General features: G+C 40.8%; 1 pseudogene; it reads right to left on the bottom strand.

Annotated features, from left to right (window-relative positions):
- Positions 1-14,195: 14,195 nt before the first annotated feature.
- On the bottom strand, positions 14,196-15,908 carry LOC140503133 (aspartyl aminopeptidase pseudogene; annotated as a pseudogene).
- Between the last annotated feature and the right edge of the window lie 663 nt (positions 15,909-16,571).

Genomic DNA, 16,571 nt, shown 5'->3' with positions numbered 1-16,571 from the left:
TAAAATGCATGTTATGTAACATAAAATTGTATGCTATATGACATATACCTGCTACATAACATGCACAGCTTTATTTTAAGGCTGAGCTCAATATGACACTAGGGTTACTCTTTGATCTTCTTTTATGCATTTTCTCTTATTTCCCTATATGTTTATTTGCCACTAAATTTGTCCTACTAAAAATTAAAAGAAAATCTTTAAAGAACACCAACCAAATTATTTGATTTGTACAACCTAAGAATATTTACTCTTAACACAGAGACTCTTTTCTAACATTCTCTGGTCTATAATAAATTATCAGAGTTCATAAAATAAGTGATATGTGTAAAAAGATCTAAGATTTAAGGAGCATGATTTTAAGTTCTTCCCTTAAAACAAGTTATACATTTTTTTGATAGCCTGACAATTGTGATCCTGGAAAGGATATCCAATCAGTTGGGCAATAAGGATTTATTAAAGGCCTGCTATGTGCCAAGCACTGTGTATACCCTGAGGATACAGAGGAAGGCCAAAGACAACCCCTCTTCTCCAGTACTAGTACTGGAGACAACACGCCAACAGCTGTGTAGAAACAAGATGTATCTAGGATACAACGTAGATAAGCAATAGAGGGAAGGTGCTAGAATTAAGGGGAAATGGGAAAAGTTTTGCCAGAAGTTAGCTGGGCCTTGAAAGAAGTCAGGAGGTGAAATAAGGAGGTACAACATTCCAGGCATGGGGAGACGGTGTTTCAAGCAATAATAATACTAACAACAATGAATATTTATATAGCACCTACTGTTTTCCAGGCACTGTACGAAGCACTTTACTTAGAGAGGCAGTCTTATGCAAATCCTTAATATTTCAAACTAGCTTGGTTTTTTTCTCAGGTGTTCACAATGAGTGGTTATTGCTAGTACTAAAAACAATCATTCTAGGTAACCTATATTTTAGCTGAACAGCATGAAATAAATTGCTATGTGGTATGAAAAGAAAATGAGAATGTGCTTTCCACAAGCTAGAATATAAAAATAAATCCATTTCTTATATTTTGTGACCTTTTTCTTTGGAGGAAGGGAAGAAATGATCATTGCTTTTATACTGTAAAATATGTTCATTAAATGTCTTCATACATTAAATTGGACTGGGGCTAACCCAAAAGTTGGAAAACAATGTGGGTACTTATTAGCTAAGAAATGGTGAAACAAGTGATGACTATTCATTTAATTTACTATTACAACCTAAGAAATAAAGAATATGAGGAATTTTGAGAAACCTGGGAAGGTTTGTATGAACTGATGCAGATTGCAGTAAGTATAACCAGGAAAATCATATATGCAGCGCCTAAAGTAGCAACATGGAAAGAATAGTAAAAGATACCTCAAGTCAGTTTTATTGAAACAAACTGAGAATGAAAGAGAACTGAGGATGAAAGCGATTTTCCTCCTCTTAATATAAAGGGGAGGAACTATGAGTATGAAATGCTGTGCACGCTGAAAGAGTCATTTTTGCTTAACTTTTCTTTGGATTCAACATCAGATATATGGGGAAATAACTTATACATAAGAATATATAAAATAAGGAAAATATAACTAAAAATATACATGCTCTATAGCACTTGAGGGGAGAGAGACAAAGATGTCCAGGAAAAGAAGGAAATGTTCAGCAAGTGATATAGTAGGTAGCAATTCCAGCATGTTAGGAAGCACCGCTCAAAGGAGCAAATTCTCTACCATACCTTTCCAGTTTTTTGTTCTACTCCATTAACTCCATTTTGTTGTGGTACCATAGTAACAGAGATGGTATTCAATATATAATTAAAATAAATATGCCCAATCATGCACCGTTTATTGCTTATACAAAGATGCACGAGCCATTATCAATGTCATTACAATAAGTAGCCTGATAACATTAAGTAACATAAGCAAACAAAGAGCCAATATCTGGGAACGACCTGTTTTTGCGTTGTTGGACTGTGCGTGGTGGTTCGGTAATCAAATATTTCTATCCAAATACCCAATTTGTATAGAAAATGTACTTGAAAAACCATCTCATCAATTTAAAAGCAAATCATTGTGTTCTATTTGAAGTAGAAAAGAGAAGTCTTTTTAAAAAAAAAATCATCTCTTTCCTGGATTATGGCTAATATCTAACAAGATTAGAAAGATCAATTGTTGCAGACTGTTCCAGATGGAAAAAAACTTCTACAGCTCCCATGGATCTATGGTAGGTTGCCTTTCAATAGCAGTAAATTCCTGACATTTGGAAACTTCCATGAGTAAGTGCTGATCAAGTCAGTGAACATTTGGGAAAATGTTATTCTGTATCTTTCAAAAATCTAGGGAAGAACGTATGCATATATATACACACACACAAATATAGAGTATATATATGTACGTACATATATATAGTATAAATATATACACAAACATATATATACACATATATATGCACATTTGTTTCTATGTAAATACATGTTGATATGATAGAGCAAGACATTATGTAATTTTTCCTATAGGTACCAGCAAAGGGAGGCTAATTTCTGAGAAGCTTTGATGTTTTATCCCGTCCTCTGCCTTTCCTCATTTCTACTTTTCGTAGCTCTAGAGAAAAACCAAGTGCTAAGTAATTCTTGGCTCTGGCAGAGCTCCTCATACTTCCGTCCTACTGCTTTGCTCTTACTTTAAAACACAATCATTTAAATTCATTATTATTAGTGACACAGAAATAGACTAATCCCTAAGCACAGGTATCCAAAATTTCAAGATGCTGGGCCACAAAATAAGGCTTCAGAAAAACCACATTTAAACAAAATGGACCTTAAGATAGGGTTTCAATAGACAGAATATGCTCCTCCCTTACTCAGTCTTCACTTCTCACATCTATCTATTTTGTTGTTGTTACTGAGTTGTTTCAGTTGTTTTGACTCTTCATAACCCCTTTTGGGGTATTCTTGGCAAAGATAGTGAAGTGGTTTGTCATTTCCTTCTCCAGTTCATTTTACAGATGAGGAAACTGAGACAAACCAGGGTGAAGTAACTTGCCCAGGGTCACATAGCTAGTAAGTGTCTGAGGTCAGATTTGAACTTAGGAAGATGAGTCCTCCTCACTATAGGCCTGGCACTGTGTCCACTGTGCCACCTAATTGCCCTCTATCCATTTTAAATCAGTTGCGGTTTTGGTCAGGCTCACGATTTCACATACCAATCCTTTATTTCCCTGCACACTACCTGCTTTCCTACCCATAACATAGCACTGTCTACCATGTGTCTTTCTGACCTGCCCAATCCATTGGTTATACTTTCACATAATAACTATGCCAGCTACCACTGTGTTGGCTCAGCTTTCCCTCTAGGCCAGCAATAAACTGTTCCTAACTTCACTACGGTACGCCTGTGAAGCCTGGAGAGTCTATCAGTGCCATGCCAGAAGACTGAACTGCTTCCGCTTGAACTGTCTTAGGAAGATCACCTGGTAAAATAAGGTACTGGACGCTGAGGTCCTTTCTCAAACTAAACTGCCAAGTATTCAAACTCTACTGCAGAGAATGCAGCTCTGATGGGCTGGCCGTGTGGCCCTCATGCCAAATACATGCATACCTAAAAGATTATTTTATAGAGGACTCACAGAAGGCAAGTGGTCAGAAGAAGCAGTACAAGGATAGTCTCAAGGTCTCTGTGAAGAACTTTAGTATCAGTTGTGAGACACAGGAGACACTGACACAGGACCTCCCAGCATGATGTGCCTACATCAAAGAAGGCACTGAAGTCACCATCTCTGAAGTCAGACTCATTTTCTTTTGTCACCAAGCCTTTGGAGAGACTGGAGATGAGCTGGAAACACATTCCAAGGAGGTAGGACTATGGCTGGGAGACCAGAGGCTCTGAAAGTTGGCATGGGCAGTCACAAGAGGTATCAGACCCTAATACTGTGTATATCAAGGGTGCTTGCAAAAATAATGGAAGAGAAGGAGCACAAGTAGGTATCAGTGTCTACTGGAGACCAGACCATGATCTAAACATAAGTGGTACACGTTCTGGGCAACAGATAAACCAGAGAGCATCAGTAGAACAAGCCACCAGAGAGCATCATTGCAACGAGCCACGGAAGAGATTGAGCAAGCAAAGGCCCAAAATAAGGACTGTGTACACAGATAATCAACTTATCACCAAAGGTATGAATGAATGGATCGGCACCTGGAAAGAAAGTGGCTGGAAAACAAGTAAAAATCAAGATGTTGTCGACAAAGACCAATTCACTAAGCTGGATAACATGACTCAGGACATGAATGCTGAGTGGGAGGAAGTATGTACCTACCCATTGGAAAGTTGAAGGCAATGCTGAAGCTCAAAGATTAGCCAGAGAAGCAACTAGAAAGTGAGAACTCAATCAATACTTTGCAGATGGTAAAAGTTAAAGTGCCACTCTCCTTGACCTCGTAATATAATCTCCAAACAGATCTCTTTACCCTTTCCCCCTCCGTGTGTTGCAGCTATCTTCCATGGCTATCTTTAGGCATTTTCTTCATTTGTTTTCTTGGTTTTTCTATATGCTATTTTAATTTTTCTTCAATAATACCAACAAAATATCGTATACTATCCTATAAACATATTATGAATACCTGTAGAAATTGTTCACATACACTAATAACAGAAAGAGAAATGCAGATATCTTCATCTCTGCCAGATCCAACTGAAATCTTGACTTGCTCAATGCTTGCCCCAAACCACCAATCCAGACTGGTTGACTGCTCATATGACTTCGGGTTAATGGGGTTACTTTTAGGTAAAATGGACTGTGAAACAAACCTTGCTATCTGCCCTGACACTGCTTTCTAAGGACTTCCTGGTTTTACCATTTGCCCTGATTCTATGCCCTACAGTTTCCCAATATCATCTGGCCTGCCAACAATCTAAAAATGCCTGTATGGACCAAGCAATCTGCCCTTCTGGTGCATTCTTATCACTTTTAGGACTTAGAACTTTTAAAAGTCTTTTCATTTACCCAGCAACTAAACTCTGTAATATGTTGTCTTTCCCCAACAAAATGTGAACTTGACCATAGACTGTCTTTCTGTAGTTGTCATCCATCCCTAGTATTGAGCATAGCACTTGGAACTTAGTAGGAATAGGAATTCGATAAATTTTTTTTATTAAAAAAAAAAAGAAGGCAATGTACTCCATGAGCAAAGCAAAACCACAGTAACACAGAGTAAGAATGAGCTGTGCAAATCCAGAACCATCTCCATCCCAAATGTTCTAATGGACTACCTGTGCCCAACTTGTGATAGATCTTCCAAACTCATATAGAACTGATCAGCCACAGCCAAACACATTTTACCCTGAACTCAATATTGTGATGTCATCAATCCTCTTCAAAAACAAAGGAAGAACAACCAACCAAAGCCAACTACCACGGCTAGTGGTTATCACAATCCCCCACGGCTACCCATCTAGATATGGGTGCAATATCAGCCAACACTTAATAACATTGCTCATAGAGTAAAAATTGGAACCTTAGTGGCTTTCCATGTAATTGAAAAGTTAGGACTTGCCACAACTTATAAATTTAAAAGTTCTTAAAATACTTTCAGGATCCCTGATTTTATTTATGTTGACATGCCCCTCCCCATAACCAAGATACATTCCCACTATACCTTAGCACATTGTCTTTATAAATTACCATGCACCTGTTGATCATCCTTCTTGTACAGAAACTTTCCTATTTCAGTCATGAAATTACACACAATGTCTAATCCATACGTGAAGCTTTTTCCACTTTGAAATTAAGGAAATCAAATTGTATTCTATTTTATAATTGATTCAATTCTATATCACTGCCAACATTTTCTGTGACTGCCTAAGTCGTGTTTCTTTGGATTAAGTTCCAGAAGTTTGTAGGTTCAGAAGTTGTCTTCCTCTCTGAGTAAAGTTTAGAAGGTAAGCTTCCCTATAAATCACTTTAATTAAAATAAACTTGTTATCTCTAAATACTTGTGCAATTAGAGGAAATCTGTAATCTACTTAGCATTAGTTATTCTTGTGAGTAGACTACATCAAGCAGAATTTCCTAGCAAGACGGAAGGAAGGGTCGTTGCTAGCCCTGCATTCTCAATTCCCAGTCAATCATATTGTTTCCCACACCTACGACACTTCTGATTTTATAACCAATCACATTGTCTTTCCCATCTATCATGCTGCCTTCTATTTTTTGGATGTTCATTCTTGTGTCTATAAAGGTGATCCGTCAGCTTTCATTCAGGGTCTTAGCTTGCTGAGGAGGCTGAGACTCTATTTATTGGCAAATTCACTCTTTGCCAATAAAGTGATCATGTTCAGAGTTTGTGTCTTAGTTTATTTTAATTTCAATCACAACAATATAGCCAATCATAATTTATGTTCCAGTGCCATAGCCTTTAAAAATTCAGGGTCACCCTCAGACCACAACAGAAAATCAGAGTAAGACTTTAGTGAACTAAAGAAGTAATCAACCATAAATAAGTTTTAAGGAGCACGAATGTTGAGCTAGAAGGAACCTTAGAGGCCATTACGTCCATGCTTCACTATCCCTAGAAAAGATGTAGCTTCAAAATACACTTTGATATTTCTCATTGCTTAGGTTTTGTAGATTATAAAATTTTCTTGGTTGTTTAATTTGCATAATACATGTGCTTAGGTACAAATTCATATTTTGCATTCTCTGGAGATAGGAACTATGAAAATACAGGGTAGTATAATTATTACTATTATTACTTCATATTCACAAACAAAGAGATATTTTCATCATTCTTTTCCACTTATCTTTACGTGTAATTTGATGGGACTGCCCAGCCTGCTTAGTACTATTTATCCAGGTAAATAACTTGTTTCTGAAGGCTATACTCACTCATTAATGCTTCTGCTTAGCTAGATGTGTGGGAGTAAGGATCCTAATCCCTAAAGAGTAGGAAGAACCTTATTTTATCAAGGTAAAGTCTCTTTGGAAATCCTGTCCTCTCATTCTCTGAGTCCCTACTTCTGTTCTAACCTTCACGTTTAGTTCCTTCTCTTGCCACAAACAGTTCTTTTAGAATTTTACAGATTTGTAGAGTAAAAAGAGGTCTCAAGAATTATTGTAATAAAACATATATATTGCTATAATACACACATATATGTATGTATATGTGGATATATAGATATATGTATATATACATACATATATACATATATATAGATATATGTGTATATATAGATATATGCATATATATCTATATATAAAACCTTTTTAAGGTTCATAAAACATTTTTCACACAACAATAAACCTATCAGATAAGTAATTAAGTAATGATCATATTGTAGAGCTAGAAGTGACTTCAGAAGCCATCCAGTTCAATCATTTTATAGATGAGGAAAGTTATGGAAGCCCAGAGAGGTTGTGACTTGCCCAACATTTACTCCGGTAGAAAGTATCAGTATGTCCTCTGACTCCAAAACTAGTGAGATTTCCAGTCTTACAGTAATGGCCAATAATCAGTGATATAATTCTGTAGTGCGTGTGTGTGCATGTGCATGTGCGTGTGCGTGTGCATGTGCATGTGTGTGTGTGTGTGTGTGTGTGTGTAGAAATTCAGTCTCTTGCCTTGCCCTTCATTGGCTAAATGCAGCCCCTGCCCCAACATTCTCCTCTCTGATAGGCTCCCCCTCAAACAGCTCCTCAAGCATGCATACAAGTTTCTGACCTTTTACCTGATTAGGAGCCTGTTTCTGCTAGGTCACAACTCTGATTAGCTGTTATCACTCAAAACTGGGAGGAATTTTTAATCCTGTGGACACAGAACTCTTCCTTTGTTTCCCATAGACACTATACAAATTAGACATCATCTTTCTTACAGCAACCCTGTGAAGCAGATAATACAAACTTTATAGTCCCCATTTCATATATGGGAAAACTCAGCCTTTTAAAGAGGCTAAGTGACTTTCCCTGGATCCCACAGCAAGACAACATTCACACCAAAGTCTCCCAACTCCAAATCCAATATTCTATCCACTATACCATACTTCTTCTGGATCCTTTAGGCCAACTCTTGCCCAAAACACAATCCCCCCTCCATAGCTTGATAGATTTCAAGTTAGAAGGGACCCTGGAGGTCATCTTGTCCCAACCTTCTCCTTTTACAGATGAGAAAATTGAAGCTAGATGTAAGCCGACTTGCCTAAGGTCACACCAGTGACAGAGGACGGAAGTCCTATGATTCCAAGACCAGAGTTCTTCCCTCATGAATCATGTTATCTATGTGCATTCACAGAAACCTGGCTTTCCCCCGGAGGACTCCATATCTCTAACATTCCCTTGTAAGAGCTGACTCCTCTTCTTATCACTTCTCCTAACTCACAAGGTCTGGCAGCAGAGTTAGTATGCCCCTTGCTCCAACTTCCATTGACACACACTGTCTTCAGCTTTAAAGTTCATAAGATTCAGCTATACCACTCTCTCTCCCAGTCTTTTTCACTGTCACCTAAAAATTCTCCCAATACTCTAACACTTTTCTCCACGATATTGAAATGAGCTTCCTGTCTTCTTCTCCATCTTTTTCCCTGTTGTCAGTTCCACAGACTTCAACATCTACATTGACGATCTCATCCTACATTGGTGACCACTTATCCTGACAATTCTTACCATTGACCAGTAAAATCCTTGCCTGATTTACACCATCACTTAAAACTAACCTTCCTCCAATAATAGCCAGCGTTTACATAATGCTTTAAAACTTACAAAGGACTTCACACACATTTCATTTGACTGATAATAATCCTATTATCCTCAAGTTACCCCAAGCATTATTATCCTCAATTTACAATTAACGGAGGCTCAGAAACTTTAGTGACTTGTCTGTTGACTTGTAATATTAGATTCCAAATCCAGAGCATCCTTTCACAACAGTATCTTGTTTCTAAGACTCCCCTTCCCTCCCTTTTCTCCTACTCCTTTAATCCTCCCATACAATTCACTACCCATCTTCTCCTTGCACACTTCCAAGTGACAGAACACTCATTATCTCCTGAGGCAGTCCATTCTATTTTCAAATATCTGTGTTAAGTTCTTCCTTATATTGAGCTAAAATGTGCCATGGTCTCATGAGGGTAAGAGGACAATGGGGCAATCACTCTATTACTCTGAATGAAATGTAGTCTAAGGACATATCAACAAGTGTGCCTAGAAAAGTGAGAGGAACAGGAAAATTAATGAGAAGAAAGAGAGAAGGGAGAAAACTGAAGCACCCAAATTTTTTTAAACTTAGAAGAGACCTTGGAAGTCATGATGTTGGAACTAACAGCCAACTCAGTCAATGAGAATGATTGAGGTGTATCTGTAAGATGCTGCTATTCACTGAGATATAAAGTGAGTAAGAATAGATCCAGAGAGGGAAGTACAACACTGAATTCAAAAGATTTCACAAGATTGGAAACCAAATACAAAAGTACTTAAAAGAGGAAGCTGCCAACAGACAGTAAGACAAACCCATGGGGGCCAAAGACATCAAAAGAGAGCACTCAAGTGAGCAAAGTCACATGGAGACAATGCCATGTGAGGAGGAGTCTGTGTTCATATCCTCTTCTTGATAAAACTCTGGGGAGACCAGGAATCTGCTAATCTCTTCCCCTTCCTTTCACAAATAAGAAATCCATGCATAAAAGAAGTTGAGTGTCTTGCCCAAGTTTACACAATGTGAACACAGAAAAAAGGAAGAAAGAATGTTTCATAAATATTTTCTCCTTTTATTCATTTGTAACTCTTCAATGCTAAATCCATGTCTTAAGTGTCACTTGCAGTCATAGGTCTGGGGAAACTGCCCAAAACTTTAAAATATACCCAACAAAATCCTGATTAAAAAAAAAAAATCCACACATGATCACCAAAGAAAAACCCCATTATTAAAAGTTTGAGTCATGTAGTGGTTAAATTTTAAAATTTAAAGAAGAAATAACAATATTTATAAATTCAAGAGAAAGTCCTTCTGTTTTTACGGAAAAAAAAAATGTGTTAACCTAGGATTCCTAAGTCAAAATACTGTATTTCACTGCATAATCATTGCACTCTGTTTTTTTCAGTCCCACAATTGGTTTCTAATCTTTCATTGCATACTTGTCACAAGATATACTTCTGTTTGTCACAATGCTTAAAAGGTAAACAGAGCAGCAACGTATTCATCAGTGGCATATGCATACCTCTTGCACACTGGGAGCTGGGAGCCTAGAATTCTCAGCACAAAGACATTGTCCACATGTAAACAAACCAGTTAAATACCACTTTCACCATTTCTGCAACCAGTCAATGATAAGCAGTGATCACCATATGACAACTACTGGAAAGATGCACCATAGTATTTAAGAGTTGGGACCTCATACCATACGAAACTTTCATGAAAAGCTTCAGAAGGGTGAGAATTTCAAAAGCACTAGATAATTCTAAAGCTGACGAGTGACAACAAAGTAAACACATCGAATATGAGTGGCCCTGAGGATGGCTGGTCAGATAACAAAACCAATGAGAGCAGTGCAGAATCTTCAGACACAGAAGATTAAATTTTATAAGTCTGTACTTTGCAACACTGTAGTAAATTTTCTCAAGTGTAATATTTCTACTATAATGCACAAATCAATAAGAACTAATGTGTTAAATTTATTTTTCAGACCAGAAAAATGTTCAATTGTTGCAAAGAAATGATGTACAAAGATTTGGACTATTCAGTTTTAATGCATATTCATGAGTATTCCATGCATCCTAATCTTGTACCTAAAACAATTTGGTAATAAATGATTTTTAAGTAATATCAGCACAATTTTTTTTAAAAAGAGGCTTCACATAATGGTCACATCTCACTTTATTGCAAAAAATTTGGCATAAAATCTGCAACAATTATGCAGTGAAATATGGTAAATTAAGGGAAACAGTGGAATGATACTCAAAAAAAAAGCAACACAAAACGAAGTTGCTCAAGCTGTGACCCAGAACAGCATATCCCACACATGAAATCCTAATCTCCAAAAGTGAGCTTGGAAGTGAACTTCTTGAGACAAATGCTTTAAGGGTGAGTCCACTTTCCTCAGGGACTAGATGAGAAAGTGTGACTACAGCCTCAGATTTGGGGGAAAATGTTTTTTGGTAAGATGTTTTCTTGCTACCTCTTTGCAGTAAATATCTCTTTGTAAAAACTAACTGATACTAATTGGCTAAATTATACTGCAGCACTATTTACTAGGGATTAACATTGGGGAGAATGGGGTTTCAAGCCAATAGTATTAGAGAAAGATGACCCCAACCACTCAGGGTTACCCCCTAGAATCCTGAGGGGAAAACTATAACTAGCCTAACTCTGGGAAGCCAACCTGCTGGTAGGCAGGGTGAAAGAGTAAGTAAGTACAACAAGAAAAATCTGAGTAATTAAATAAATTCCTTCATGTGTATAGGCTAATATTATTTCAGAAAAAAAGAGAAAAGAAATTGGACTAAAGGGTACAAGAATGAACAAAGAGACATAGTAAAGAGACAAAAAGGACCTAAGAGGCTAAATTTGTTAGGCAAAGCTAAAGATAAAAGAGGAATTTGAGCCAATGAAAACAGAAGTGGAAAATGCTGTCATACAGAGCCAGCTCCAAAAGGAACCTTCTCACCTAAGGATTATGGGACTAGAATCCATTTAGGTTGAAGAATTAGGGGAAAGGAAGGCAAAGGAACTGAACGAATTATCCATGGGCCAAATTCACCATAAATGGATTAATATATTTTATGAGAGGAATAACAGCTTGACAAGCTGCACCTCACCTGGAGGCTTGAGCCTTATGAAAGATTTTTGTGGGTTTTTATGTTTATTGATAACTATTATGAAATTCTTAATAGCAGAGAAGCATTCACCACTGACTTGGGACCACTATCCAGGTAAAGGATAATGAAAGAACATACTTGGATGGCATAAGACATTCTTCTCAGAGGAAATTAACCTAAAGTAAGTTTGCTCCCCTCATTGTCCTTAAAAAAAAAAATTGTTCCATCCCTGTTAAGGGGGGAGGGGGAGGTAGTAGTGACCTGGTGGGAAAGCAGAGCTGTCCAAGAAGGAGAATGAAGTGAACAGTATGATTGGGGCTTCTCAGGAAATTCCAGTTCCCAGAAGTAGCTCAGCAATCAGTGTTCAGGCCTCAAGGCAGGGTCATCCTGAGGTGGAAGGTGGATAATCCCAAGAACGAGTTGATCTTGGAAAGAACAAAGTCAAACCCAACGCTCTGTAATTATAATAACTAAGTTGGCCCCAAAGAATAAGTGAGAATTTAGAGTTCCTTCCCTTCTTTGTAGGGTTGGAGCACTGTGTTGTTGATACTCAGTCATGTTCGACTTTTTGTGACCTTATTTGGGGTTTTCTTGGCAAAGATACGGGAACCATTTTCCATTTCTTGCTCCAGCTCATTTTACATATAAAGAAACTCAGGAAAATAGGGTTAAGTGACTTGCCCATGGTCACACAGTCAGTGTCAGGCTAAATTGGAATTCAGGAAGATGAGTCTTCCTAACTGCAGGCACGACACTCCATTCATTGTGCCACCTAGATGTCTTGGAGCACCATGAGTGTAGAATATTGAATATACTGTCACTCAGCTAACTTACTGTCAGGTTTTGCTAGACTGCTTTTTCTTTTATATTCTCTTATAAACAGTGACTTTCTGAATAGGTATAGTAGAAAGTATATTGGACTTGGAGTCAGTAAAAACTTCGGGTCTATAAATGTGAATTGTGCTTGTTCTTTAAGAGACCTAGTGCAGAGGTCAGAGTTGGGAGAGTGTGATTCAGGCATGAAAGAATTCACTTAGATGACTTTCTCTTAACCAAGGGGAGCTCTATGAGGCAAAAGCAGCAGGGTAGGCCTGGAAGAAGGACTAGCAATTTACAGAGGGACAGGAGTTTGTTTTTATAAGGGCAGGTTAAGGAAGATGGGAAATTTTATGACTCAGCATGAGGGAAACAAAGAATTTCTTCTGTGTCGTGTTTTCTCTCATTGGTTCTAATTCTTCTTTACATCACTAATATCTCTTTCAGAAGTGAGTCAAGGGATGGGCCCTTAAATTAAAAAAAACAAAAACAAAAACAAATTGGGAGAGGAAGACCTATTGACATTCACTCTGAGCCAGAAAGGCCCAAAATATAGCCAGTAAGTGGAGCTTGGGCAGGGAGCTATTGTGGTCCAATCTCTGGGCTCCAGGGTGGGAAGGCAGGAAGGCAGGGAGGGAGGGAGGGAGGAAGGGAGGGAGGGAGGAAGGAAGGAAGGAAGGAAGGAAGGAAGGAAGGAAGGAAGGAAGGAAGGAAGGAAGGAAGGAAGGAAGGAAGGAAGGAAGGAAGGAAGGAAGGAAGGAAGGAATCTGGCTAGTAAACCCCAAGTTAACTAGGCAGCTTCTGGCCATCAAAATTTATCTTCCTTTGGAGAGGAAGAGGATGAACTGAGTTGCCCAGCTGACTGGGTTCTTTTCTTAGGACAATTACCCTAGGACAACTGAGACCACAGGGGATGGTTCAGTGAAAGAAAGTTCACATTCACTTGTGGTATATCCTCTCTTGGAAGTCTCAGACCCTCAGGTTTGTTTCCAGTTGACTACAGCACAGCTCCTTAGGATATCATGAATAACCTCTAATTTTTCTACAGATATCACCTGTCCTTGGAGTCACATGGCTTACAGAACAGAGCCTCTGCCTCCCACCTTATTCTTCTCTAGTCAATAGTGTTTGCTGAATTGACAGACCTAATATCCATTTGTGGAAGAAAGCATCCAACTCAGTGCTAGTTAAAATAAAACTCATTGGGGTCAACTAGATGGTATAGTGGACAGACCGCCAGCCCTGGAGTCAGGAGGACCTGAGTTCAAATTCAGTCTCAGATACTTACTAGTTGTGTGACTGGGCAAATCACTTAATCCCCATTATGCCTCTACACTATATATATATATATGTATATATAGTTGCCCCACTCTTGGAATTTAGCTCTGTATACACAGTCTTTGAATTTAGGACAGTCTCCTTCAAAGCCAAGAATTCCAATTTGTATAAGAGATAATGAGAGTCATTTTTAGTAAATTCTCTACTGGCAAATGCAAGGAGTTTCCATTAGTATTATCTTCACTCTTTAGGTTATAAGACTGGTCCCAGGACTTTTGAATTACATTAAAACACAACACAAAGGACTTGTTCAGGCCACATGCAAAGCAGCTTATCAAGTCTTTATTTTGGTTTCTCATTCCAGAAATTAAGGTTTCAGAAGGCTTAAGCTAAACAGATGTTTCTTGTCCTCCTTTCAGTTTTTTTTTTATAGAAAATTCATTTTAATATTTCAGTTCTTAATCTGCTGAGAACTGACAGTCTGGGCTTAATGGGGTGAGGAAAGGAAGAGAAACTCCCGAGAGGCCTCAATCGACTGCAAAACTGCCGCTCACAACTGGAAACAGCTCGAAGAAGCCCTTAAAGAGAGTAAGGGTCTGCAGCACACTGGAGGTACACGCCATCTCACGGATGGAGTGCATGGCCAGCTGGGGGCTGCCCAGATCAAGCACCCGCAGTCCCAGACGAGCGGCCAGGATGGGCCCAATGGTCGTGCCACAGCGGGAATCATTCCGAACCATGAACTCCTGCAGGGGCACCCCAACTCGGGCAGCCACCTCTCGGATCAATGCCTCAGAAACGGCATTGGAAGCGTAGCGCTGTCCGCTGTTCACCTTGATCACCGGGCCCTTGTGGAACAGGGGTCGGTGGTTTTCCTCGTGTTTCTCCGGGTAGTTAGGGTGCAGCGCGTGGGCCATGTCCGCGCTGATCATGTAGGACTTGGGCACGGCCTCCTCAAACGCGGTCCCGTTCCGGGCCGAGGCCGAGATGCGCCGAAGCACCAGCTCCGTCAGCGCCGACGCTGCCCCCTGGGCGCTGCGGGACCCGACCTCCTCGTGGTCATACAGGGCGACCATTCGGACGTGCGGCTCGGAGGCCAGGGCCGCTGGGGCTGAGCAGGACTCGATCAAGGCCTGCAGGGCACAGAAGCAGCTGTGCAGGTTGTCCAGCCGCGGGGCGAAGATGAACTCCTCGTAGGCGCCTCCCAGGACGCCGGGCTGAGTGTCCGCGAGGCACAGCTCCATCTCCAGGATGTCCTCGGGGCGCTGCCCCACCTGGGCAGACAGCAGAGACAGCAGCACCGGCTGGTGCCGGTCCGGGGGGGCCGCAGGGGGCTCCGAGTCAGGCAACCCTTGCTCCAGCCGCTCCTGGACCGCCGTGGCCAGAATGGGCACCAGGTGGGTCTCGGGGTTCTCCTGGGCGGCAGGATGAAGGTGGATGGCCAGGTGCGGGATGCGCAGGATGGGCCTCTGCACGTGCACCAGCCGCTGCTCAGCCTGGCCCGACGCGGGGTTCCTGACGATGACTCGGCCGGCCACGGTGAGGTCCCGGTCCAGCCAGGTGCTCCAGAGGCCGCCCCCGTAGGTCTCCACCCCGACCTGCAGGAAGCCTGCCTGGTCCCGCCGGGCCCTGCGCTTCACCCGCAGCGAAGGGCTGTCCGTGTGGGCCCCGATGAGGCTGAAGCCATTGCCCGGGGAGAACCGGCCCCCCACTGCGAAGGCGATGATGGCGGAGGAGTTCCTGGTCACAAAGTGCCTGCCTTCGGGCTGCACGTCCCATTTCTCCGTCTCCTGGAGCTCCTGGAAGCCGGCCTGCAGGAGTCGGCGTCGACATTCCGCCACCACGTGAAAGGGCGAGGGCCCTCGGTTCACAAAGTCGAGCAGCTCGCGGGCTGCGGCCTGAACCGCGTCCTTTCTGGCCAGAGACGTCAGTGAGGCCTGCATGACTCCGCCTTGCTTTCCAAGCCCCGCCCCTTCGCCTGCTCCAGCCACTGATATGGCTCCAGCTCCTGGCCACGCCCCCCTCCGCCACGCCCTCTGCTGCCTGGGAGGAGCTAGGACAGCCAGGCTTCCTGGCTCCTCCGCCCTGGACGTTATACATAGTAACAGTTACAATGTAGCAAGACTGTTTCCGGTAGACTTAGCCCATCACAGCAGTGCAAGGACCTAAAACATTCCCAAAGGACTCCAGGCAAAATGCCATCCATCTACAGAATCAGAGCGCAGAATGAAGCAGACTGTTTTGTCTTTTGTTATACTTTGTTTAGTTTTTCTCATGGTTTCTCTCACTTGTTTTAACTCTTCTTTGCAGCATGACCAATGTGAAAATGTGCTTAATAAGAATGTATGTGTAGAGCCCATATAAGATTGCATGCTGTCTTGGGGAGGGAAGGAGGGGGGAGAGGAAGAAAATTTAAAACATGTGGAAATGATTGTTGAAAACAAATTAATTTGAAAAAAGAAAATAGAGGGGAAGGGGATAAGAGAAGGGGGGTGTGATAGAAGGGAGGGCAGATTGGGAGAAGGGGTGATCACAATACACACTGCCTTGCAGTGGGGGAGGGGAGAGATGGGGAGAAAATTTGGAACTCAAAGTCTTGTGGAAGTGAACGTTGAAAACTGAAAGTACATTAATTAATTAGGAAAAAAATAAAGATCAACCATGAAGAACTGGCATTAAACTTGTCTTGCTTGGCC

The sequence above is a fragment of the Notamacropus eugenii genome, chromosome 5 (assembly GCF_028372415.1).
Source record: "Notamacropus eugenii isolate mMacEug1 chromosome 5, mMacEug1.pri_v2, whole genome shotgun sequence".
In the NCBI taxonomy this organism is placed as follows: Eukaryota; Metazoa; Chordata; class Mammalia; order Diprotodontia; family Macropodidae; genus Notamacropus; species Notamacropus eugenii.
Note: the sequence above shows the minus strand (reverse complement) of the source record. Positions and strands in the feature narration are given on the sequence as shown.